The sequence below is a fragment of the Micromys minutus genome (assembly GCF_963924665.1).
Source record: "Micromys minutus genome assembly, chromosome: X".
NCBI lineage: Eukaryota > Metazoa > Chordata > Mammalia > Rodentia > Muridae > Micromys > Micromys minutus.
In genome coordinates, this window is record NC_137970.1 from 89,710,957 (window position 1) to 89,721,800 (window position 10,844).

Sequence of the window (10,844 nt, forward strand, 5' to 3'; positions counted from 1 at the left end):
ACTGCTCTCTCAAGTAAAAGAGAAAATTCTGAGAGGAAAATGCTTGCTCCACTCTAGACATAGAAGCCTTTAAAACTGAATAAGGATAAAAATACCCTTCTGCTATTTGGGATACCCAAGTTAAGAATAACAGTTGAAGCATAGCATTGGTATAAAAATAGATACACAGACCATTGGAACAGACAAGAAAGTACAGAAATAAACTCACAGATCTATATGCAACTCATTCTTGACAAAGGCAAAAAATACACATGGAAAACACAAAATTTCTTCAATAAACAATGCTTGGAAATTGAGGAGGTATCTGCATGCAAAAGACTAAATAAACAACAACTGTAGTTACAAAAATCAGCTCAAATTGATTAAGGAACTCAATGCAAAATCTGAAACTGCTAAACTACTAGTAAAAACATAGGAATATTGAAATAGCAAAGGGTATTGATTGGCATTCCAGACATTTAATGTAAACCATTTAGTTTAGGTGTTTTAGGTAAGACCCTCAAAAGCACAGGGAACAGAGGCAAAACTGATAAATTAGATTACATCAAACTAAAAGTTATCTGCTCATCTAAGAAACAATTAAGTATCTAAGAAGCAACCTACAGAATAAGAGAAATGTCAAAATTCATTTGACAAGACATTAATATGTAGACTATATTTTAAAAACAAGTAAGCTGCCCTTTTGGCCTACACCTTTTGCCAGGATAGATGACCAGCTTGTCAGATCCTCTGAAGATACCAGAGTCTGAAGGCTTCTCAGGAATTCCTTTGTACACAGAGCAACTGGTAATGGACTGTCCCAAACAGTCACAGCAGCTGAGAATTCCAAGGACCCAGTGGACTGAGAACCCATCTGCCCTCACCCCCACCCCCAAATTCCACTCCCCTTCTGGCCAGCTCCTTTTGCAGGAGATCACCAGCTTGTCTGCTCCTCTGAAGACACCAGAGCCTGAAAGCCTCTCAGGAATTCCTCTGAGCACAGGGCAACTGATAAGGGAGCCTCCCAAACAGCCACAGCAGCTGAGAATCACAAGAAGCCCAGTGGAGTCAGGATCCATCACCCCCCAAGGGCCCCTTTCCCCTTGAATTCCACTTTCCTTCCAGCAAGTATTTTCTTCCTGGGCATATCACCAGCTTGACTGCTCCTCTGAAGACACCAAAGTCTGAAGGCCTCCTAGGAGTTCCTCTGCATGCAAGAGCAACAGTCTGAAAGCCTCTCTGGAGTTCTGCTGCACACAGGGCAACAGAACTCACAGCCTGAAGGCCTCTCAGGAGAACAGTTCCATACAAGACAACAGCTTGACTGCTCTTCTGAAGACCCAACAGTCTGAAGACCTCCCAGGAGGTCTGCTATAGCAAGGGCCACAGGCCAACCAGGGGACTTACAACAACACAGGGACACAAGAGGCAGGCTCTAGACAGAGATGCCAAGACCAGCTAACACCAGAGATAATCAGATAGTGAGAAGCAAGTGCAAGAACAGAAGCAACAGAATCCAATATACTTTGGCATCATCACAACCCAGGTCTTCCACCACAGCAAGTCCTGGATACACCAACACACTTGAAAACCAGAAAGCCAGGAAGATGACTTATAATTCTATTTCCTGAAGATAATAGAGTCCTTTAAGGAGGATATAAATAATTCACTAAAAGAAATACAGGAAAACAGTTAAACAGGTAGAAGCCCTTAAAGATGAAACAAATCCCTTAAGGAAATATAAGTAAATACAATAAAACAGGTAAAAGGATTGAAAAAAATGGTCCAAGGCTGAAAAGTGGAAGTAGAACCAATAAAGAAAACACAAATGGATGCAACCCTTGACGTGTAAAAGCTAGGAAAGAAATCAAGGATTACAGATATAAGCACTACCAAGAGAATACAAGAGATAAAAGAGAGGATCTCAGGTATAGAAGATACCTTAGAATATACTGACACAACTGTCAAAGAAAATTCAAAACATAAGAAAAACTCCTAACCCAAAATATCCAAGAAATTCAAAACACAATGAAAAGACCAAATCTAAGAATAATAGGAGTAAAAGAGAGCAAAGATTCCCCCCTGAAAGGACCTGTAAACATCTTCAACAAAGTTGTAGAAGAAAACTTGCCCAACCTAAAGAAAGATATGGTCATAAATGTACTCAAAATCTATAGAACATCATCTAAATATATTGAACCAGAAAAGTACTTCTTGTCACATAATAATCAAAACATTAAATGCACAGAACAAAGAAATACTATTAAAAGCTGCAAGGGTAAAAGGTCAAGTAGCATGTAAAGGCAGACCTATCAGAATTACACCAGACTTCTTAGCTCAAATCCAGAAGAGCCTAGACTAGAAGTCATGCTGACCCTAAGAGAACAAAAATGCCAGTCTAAGCTACTATACTCATCAAAACTCTTGATTAATACAGATGGAAAAAGCAAAATATTCTAGGACAAAACCAAATACAGCAATATATATCTGCCAATTCAGTGCTGTAGAGGATTCTAGAAGGAAAACTCCAACACAAGAAGAGTACATACATCAAAGATAAAACAAGATATTACTTATCTCAAAACAAAGCCAAAGGAAAAAATCACATGCACATAATGCCATCTAAAACAACAAACATAACAGGAACTCATAATCATATGTCTTTTTTTTGTTTGTTTGCATTTTATCATTTATTTAGATGTTGAAGCTCTCACACTAAGTTTTTGCAAGCTGGTCAACACTGACAAACTATTTCTCTCACAGAACTATAAACACACATTTCCAAACAGTATAAATATATGGTTGAACTAACATTAATACACATCACCTTTTTATTGATTGCATAATAAAACAAATGATCAAGTATCCAATTATTAAGTTACATAGTTCAAAAGGTATGTAAAATATTTCTGCTCAGTTCACTAGCAGACCCAACTTCTTCCTTTTTGCAAGAGAATGGGAGGAAAAGGGGGAAACCATGATTCAAACAAGTTGGAAAACTTCTGATAGGTATGGAAAACACAAGAATTTCAGAAATTTTTATTAAGAATTGGTTAACTACAACAATGTACCTCTACATCTTAAAAATATTTACCAGATTAAAGAGCACACTCTCCATGTTCTGCATAAGACAAAGGCAACATATTTCTAAAAATGTTTAATATCCTCCTCTCATTTCTTTTTCAGGCTCACCCTGTTAAGTTGCACCTCTAAGTACAAACACTAAATATCTATAAGGCTGTTTGTCTAGAGACATTATTGAAGATATGTGCTTCTTTAACAAAGTTGATTTTCAAATGGAGGTTTCCCAAAACAGCACAAAATAAGACAAAGAAATTAAATAATCACTGCAAGACTTAGTTTTTTAAAAAAAGAATGATGGCTAAGTATACCTGATGTATTCTGGTGTACGTGTTGGAGATGTAAAGATAGAGCAGGCAGATAATGAGAAAAGCCCTGCAGTGTTTGAAATGACTGAAGAAATGCACCATGGAAGGTCTAGAGAGTTCTTAGTTCCTGGTATTTTGGTTCTGTATGATACTAAAATTAAGTATTGTGTTTGGTATTTGGGTACCTAACCTTTCTTAATTCTTTATAGACTAATAGTATTCTGGCACAGGAGTACATTTAATGACATAACTCAACACCTCATTTTAGGAAAGGTCAATTGGTACAAATAAGCACATTTTAAATGCTAACCAACAAAACTATCTTGCTAAGTGTCCATATATAGAGTTTACTATTACGTTAAGCTTATGACTTGGTAAAGCTGTTTGTCAATACTCCTGTGGAGCTTCAGTATACTTAGACAGTAGGCCTACAAATTGGGTAATCATGAATGACAAATCAGGTCCCATCAGAAGTTTCACTTCTAAGGCAAAGGCATCAGGCACTACAGTTTTACTGGATACAATTGTTTCTATGACAACTGGAATCCTTGAAGTGGAGCCACATTTTAGAACAGTAATTCTCCAGATACAAAAGTTGCTTGCTGTTAAAATCTTTAAAATGTTTGTGCCACTTTTGTCTTACGAATTGTACTGCATCTTCATATTTCATTCCACCTTCAACAATCTGGTTGGATGGTGATGCACTATCATCAAAAGGCCAGTCTAGAACATGAATGCCTTCGTTCTTCACAAGAGTAGTTTTGTAAGTTGCTTCTCATACTCTTACTATTGTGGTAACTCCATACTTCTTAATTTCCTCTACAAATTTGTTTAAGGTGACCTGGATTGGATTGTATGTAATAAGAAATCTTATGTTCTTGTATATGATTTCCACAAGAGTAGTCGGTTCATTGACTACTACTACTACATAGCATGAGCCATGCTAATTTAGTTTTAAAAAAACACCCAAAATGGTTATGAAATAATTTAAAAATTGACACAGAAATTATTCAAAACTAAAAAACAAAAACAAACCAAAAAACAGCCTGAAGTCTACTTCAATATTTAATATATCCTCTTGAAATTCTAAGTGCTTTGAGTATGAATGGGAGAAACAGAAAATGAAATGAAACTCCTAACAAGAAGCAGTGATTCTTCAATCCAGTAATACTGAGTCAATACAAAGGAAGTTCACTGAGCTTGATCTCATCCAGATCTGGGCTCTTATAAAACGTTCTGCAGATTTCAATTCAACGCTCCTATGTCCAGGTTCTCCACTCTTATGGGGGCTTCTTGGTGGAGTAGTAATGCATTTCTACAGTTCTCTTGTCTGCATAGAGATCATGCTGTGCCTGGAAGTTATCTCCACTACCTTCCAGAAAAAAAAAAAAAAAAAGAATTGATAAATGGGGCCTCATGAAACTGAAAAGTTTATGTAAGTCAAAGGACACTGTCAATAAGACAAATCTATAACCTACATATTGGGGAAAATTTTCACATCTGAAAAAGGGCTAATATCCAAAATATATAAAGAACTCAAAAAGCTAACCACCAAAAAAAAAAAAAAAAACAAAAAAAACAAAACAAAACAAAAAACAAACAAACAACCAGGTCAAGAAATTGGGGTTTAGAACTAAACAGAGAATTTACAACAGAGGAATCTTATTTGCTGAGAAGCACTTAAACAAATGTTCAAAGTCCTTAGTGAAGAACAAAATGTAAATCAAAACAATGCTGGGATTCTACTGTACAACAATCAGAATGGGTAAGATCAAAAACTCAGGTGACAGCAAATGTTGGTGAAAATGTAGAGAAAGAGGAACCCTCCTTCATTTTTGTAGGACTACAAACTGGTAAAAACCATTCTGTATATCAATTTGGAGGTTTATTTTAAAAAAAGGAAATAGTCCTTAAAAGCCAAGCTATACCACTCTTCGTCATATATCCAAAAGATATCCCAACTTACCACAAGGTCACAAACTCCACGATATTTATAGCAGCCTGATTTTTAATATCCAGAAGCTGTAAACAACCCAGATGTCTCAGAACAGAAGAATGGATACAGAAAATGTGATTCATTTACACAGTGGAGTACTACTCAGCTCTTAAGAACCGGGGCATCATGAATTTTGCAAGCAACATATGGAATTAGAAAATATTATCATGAGTGAGGTAACTCAGATCCAAAAGAAAATACATGGTATGCACTCAATAATAAGTGGATATTAGCCAGAAAGTACAGAAAGCCATAATACAATGCACAAGACTTCAAAAGATTAACAAGCCAAAGGGCCCAAGTGAAGATGCCTTGGGGAGGAGAAGAAAGTTATTACAGGAGCAGGAAAGGAGAGACCCAAATGGAAAAAGGAACAGGGAAGGGAAGAGGGGAACATGATCAGGTACTAGGTTGGGTGAACTGGAGAGAATCACTGAGAACCAGCAGAAAGAATGGAAACCAGCAACCTTGGGAGGTAGGAGGTGGAGAGACACTCAAGAATGTACCTGATTTTAGTGGGATTGCTTCAAGTTTCTCTCCATTTAATTTGATGTTGACTACTGGTTTTCTGTATATTGGTTTTACTACGTTAAGGTATGGGCCTTGATTCCTGATCTTTCCAAGATGTTTATCATGAAGGGGTGTTGAATTTTTGTCAAATGCTTTCTCAGCATCTAATGAGAAGATCATGTGGTTTTATTCTTTGAGTTTGTTTATATGTTGGATTATGTTGATGGATTTCCATTTGTTGAACCATTCAAGCATCCCCAGGATAAAACCTACTTGGTCAGAGTGGATGACTGTTTTGATGGGTTCTTGGATTTGGTTTGCAAGAATTTTATTGAGCATTTTTGCATTGATTTTCATGTTCATCGATGTTCAGAAAATTTGGTCTGAAGTTCTCTTTTTTGTAGTGTCTTTGTTTGGTTTAGGTATGAGCATAATTGTGGCTTCAAAGACTGAGTTGGATACTGTTCCTTCTGTTTCTATTTATGGAATGACTCAAAGAGTAAAGGAATTAGATCTTCTATAAAAGTCTGATAGAATTTTCCATTAAACACATCTGGTCCTGGGTTTCTTTTATTTGGGAGTATTTTGATGACTGCTTCTATTTCTTTAGGTATTATGAGATTGTTTAGATGGGTTATCTGATCTCAATTTAACTTTGGTATCTGGTATCTCTCTAGAAATTTATCCATTTCCTCCAGATTTTCCAGTTTTGTTGAGTATAGGCTTTTGTAGTAGGATCTGATGATTTCTTAAATTTCCTCAGTTTCTGTTGTTATATCATTCATTTCATTTCTGATTTTGTTAATTTGGATACTCTCTCTTTGCCCTCTAGTTAGTCTGGCTAAGTGTTTAAAGATCTTGTTGATTTTCTCCAAAAACAGCTCTTGATTTTATTGATTCTTTGTATAGTTCTTTTTGTCTCTATTTGGTTGATTTCTGCTCTGAGTTTGATTAAAAATCAGGGACTGGACAAGGCTGCCCACTGTCTCCCTACATATTCAATATAGTACTGGAAGTCCTGAACAGAGTAATTAGACAACAAAAAGAAGTCAAAAGGATATACATAGGAAAAGAAGAAGTAAAAATATCACTATTTGCAGATGATATTATAGTATACTTAAGTGACCCCAAAAATTCCACCAGAGAACTTTAATAACTAATAAACAACTTCAGCAAAGTGGCTGCCTATAAAATTAACTCAAAAAAATCAACCACCTTCCTCTATGCAATGGATAAACAAACTGAGAAGGAAATTAGGGAATTGACACCCTTCACATTAGTCATAAAGACTATAAAATACTTTGGGGTGACCCTAACCAAGCAAGTGAAGGATATGTATGACAAGAATTTCAAATCTCTGAAGAAGGAAATTGAAGAAGATCTTAGAAGATGGAAAGATCTCCCACGCTCATGAATTGGCAGGATCAACATTGTAAAAATGTCCATTTTGCCAAAAGCAAACCACAGATTCAGTGCAATCCCCATCAAAATTCTAACTCAATTCTTCATAGAGTTGGAAAAAAACAATTTGAAATTCATCTGGAATAACAAAAAACCTAGAATATCGAAATCTATTCTCAACAACAAGAAATTTTCTGGAAGAAACACCATCCCTCATCTCAAGCTATATTACAAAGCAATTATGATAAAATCTGCATGGTATTGGTACAGACATAGGCAGGTAGGTCAATGAACAGAATTGAGGAGCCAGAAATGAACTCACACACTTATGTTTATTAGATCTTTGAGATAGGAGCTAAAAGCATTCAATGGAAAAAAGGACAGCCTCTTCAACAAACGGTGTTGGTTCAACTGGCAGTCAGCATGCAGAAGAATGCAAATTGATCCTTTCCTATCTCCCTGTACAATGCTCAAGTCCAAGTGAATCAAAGACCACTAAACACTGAAACTAATAGAACAGAAAGTTTGTTGAAGAGTTAACTTTGGTACCAGGTATCTGTCTAGAAATTTGTCTATTTCCTTCAGGTTTTGCTGTTTTGTTGAGTATAGGCTTTTGTAGTACAATCTGATAATTTCTTGAGTTTCCTCAATTTCTGATGTTATGTTTTTTCTTTCATATCCGATTTTGTTAATTTGTATACTCTCTCTGTGCCCTCTATTTAGTCTGGCTAAGTGTTTATTGATCATATTGCTTTTTTTCAAAGAACCATCTCCTGGTTTGTTGATTCTTTGTCTAATTATTTTTGTTTACACTATATTGCTTTTTTTCAAAGAACCATCTCCTGGTTTGTTGATTCTTTGTCTAATTATTTTTGTTTACACTTAGTTGATTTCTGCTCTGAGTTTAATTATTTACTGCCACCTACTTCTCTTAGGTTTATCGGCTTCTTTTTGTTTTAGAGCTTTTAGCTGTGCTGTCAAGCTGCTAGTGTATGCTCGCTATTTTATTTTTGAAGGCACTCATAGCTATGAGATTTCCTCTTAGCACTGCTTTCATTATATCTGATAAATTTTGACATGTTGTGCCTTCATTTTTGTAAAATTCTAAAAAAAATCCTTAATTTCTTTCTTTCTTTCTTAAAAATGTTATGATTGAGTAGAACATTATTCAGCTTCCATGTGTATGTGGGTTTTTTGTTGTTGTTTTTGTTTGTTTGTTATTAAAGACCAGCCTTAGTCCACTGTGATCTGATAGGATGCATGGGAGTATATCAGTTTTATATCTGTTGAGGCTGGCATTGTGACAGACTATATGGTCAGTTTTGGAGAAGGTACTGGGAGGTGCTGAGAAGGTTTATTCTTTTGTTTTAGGATGAAATGTTCTATAGATGTCTGTTAAATCCAATTGGTTCATGACCTCTGCTAGTTTCAATGTGTCTTTTTTTTTCAGTTTCTGCTTCCATGATATGTCCATTGATGAGAGTGGAGTGTTAAATTCTCCCACTATTATTGGGTGTATTGCAATATATGCTTTGAGCTTATGAAATGTTTCTTGTATGACTGTAGGTGTCCTTTATTTGCAGCATAGATGTTCAAGATTGAAAGTTCGTCTTCATAGATTTTTTTTTCTTGTGATGAGTAAGAAGTGTTCTTCCTTATTATTTTTGGTAGCTTTTGGTTGAAAATCTATTTTACTGATCTCCAGCTTGTTTTTTGGGACCATTTGCTTAGAAGGTTTTTTTTTTTTCCCCCAGCCTTTTACTCTGGGGTAGTGTCTCCTTTGTCGCTGTGGCGAGTTTCCTGTAGGCAGCAATTGTTGGATCCTGTTTTCATATGCAGGCTGATAGTCTATGTCTCTTTATTGGGAAATTGAGTCTATTGATGTTAAGAGATATTAAGGAATAGTGAGTGTTGCTTCATGTTATTTTTATTGTTAGTGGTAGAATTATGTTTTTGTGCCTTTCTTCTTTTGGTTTGCTTGCATGAAGATTATTTTCTTGATTTTTCTATGGTATAGTTTTCCTCCTTGTGTTGGGTTTTCCATCTATTATCTTTTGTAGGGCTGGATTTGTGAACAGATATTGTGTAAATTTCATTTTGTCCTGGAATAGCTTGGTCTCTCCATCTATGGTAATTGAGAGTTTTGCTGCATATAGTAACCTAGGCAGGCATTTGTTTTCTCTTAGTGTCTGTATCTCGAATTCCAGGATCTTCTAGCTTTCATAGTCTCTGTTGAAAAGTCTGGTCTAATTCTGATACCTCAGCCTTTATATGTTATTTGTCTTTTTTCCCCTTACTGATTTTAGTATTCTTTGTTTTGAACATTTGATGTCATGACTATTATGTTTAGGGAGCAGTTTCTTTTCTGGTTTAATCTACTTGGATTTCTGTAGGATTCTTGTATGTTCATGGCCATCTCGTTCAGAATGTTACCGATTTTCTCTATGATTTTGTTGAAGATATTTACTGGGCCTTTTAGTTGGGAGTCTTTGCTCTCTTCTATATCTATTATCCTTATGTGTGGTCTTCTCATTGTGTGCTGGATATTCTGGATGTTTTGGGTTAGGAGTTTTTTGATTTTTACATTTTCTTTGACTGTTGTGTCAGTGTTATCTTCTGCCCCTGAGATCCTCCTTTATATCTCTTATAGTCTGTTGGTGATGCTTTTGTCTATGATTTCCAATGTCGTTCCTAGGTTGCCTCTTTTGTGATTTCTTTATTGTTTCTGCTTCTGTCTTCACTTCCCTCACCTGTTTGGTTGTTTTGGCCTATAGCTCTTTAAGTGATTTTTGTGTTTACTCTTTAAGGGCTTCTACTTGTTTATGTGGGTTCTGGTTCTGTTGTAGTAAATATTAAAAAATAGAAAACCGTTTATCTCTTTACCAGCCCTGGGCTCTCACTACTCAGGCCCGATTTTAGTTTATAGTCACGTGCTCCTCTGGCACCCAGTCTGAGCTGCCAACATGGCCCAATTTGTCTGCTCAATTCCCTTCCCTTGGTGTTTTTTTACCGCCTGTTCTCTGCCCCTGTCCTGGGGTATTTCTGTACCCCAAAATCCCACAAAAACACAACTCTACAGCCCGATAGCTTTTCATACAGGTTTATATATTTAACTCTCAATCCACAAATCCTCCACACAACAATATTGCATCAAATAGACAAAGATACAAACTGCCCTTTTATATGAGAAATTAGACCTGCAAAATCCTTAATATTCATAGCTTTTTAACACCAATAAATCCCACCTGGGTCCAGCTGGTCCTTAGGAAGCGCCATGTTGCCATGACCGCTAACCCCATCCTCCAACTTCGTTGTCCGACCTCTCTGCCCTCCCTACTTCCCTCGTCCTGCCCAGTTACTGGCTTTCCTTTATTTTAGTAATTAAAATGGGAAGGTTCAGTTGGAGTCACGTGACTAGCTAGCCCTTCTTGCGGAAGCGTAATTAACATTAAAATACAAACAGCTTCAGGACAATCTACATGGTTCTCCTGTAATTCTTTAAGGAAATTATTCATGCCCATCTCAAGGACCTCCACCGCCATTATGAAGTATGTTTTAAAGTTCATATC

The 10,844-nt window shown here is 36.3% G+C and overlaps 1 pseudogene across 1 annotated transcript; it reads right to left on the reverse strand.

Annotated features, from left to right (window-relative positions):
• Positions 1 to 3,879: 3,879 nt before the first annotated feature.
• LOC308415113 (protein tyrosine phosphatase type IVA 1-like) lies at positions 3,880 to 10,559 on the reverse strand (annotated as a pseudogene). Its single transcript has 2 exons — positions 10,521 to 10,559; positions 3,880 to 4,311 (listed from the first exon to the last, which is right to left on the reverse strand). The product of its transcript is annotated as a protein tyrosine phosphatase type IVA 1-like (transcript).
• Positions 10,560 to 10,844: the final 285 nt, after the last annotated feature.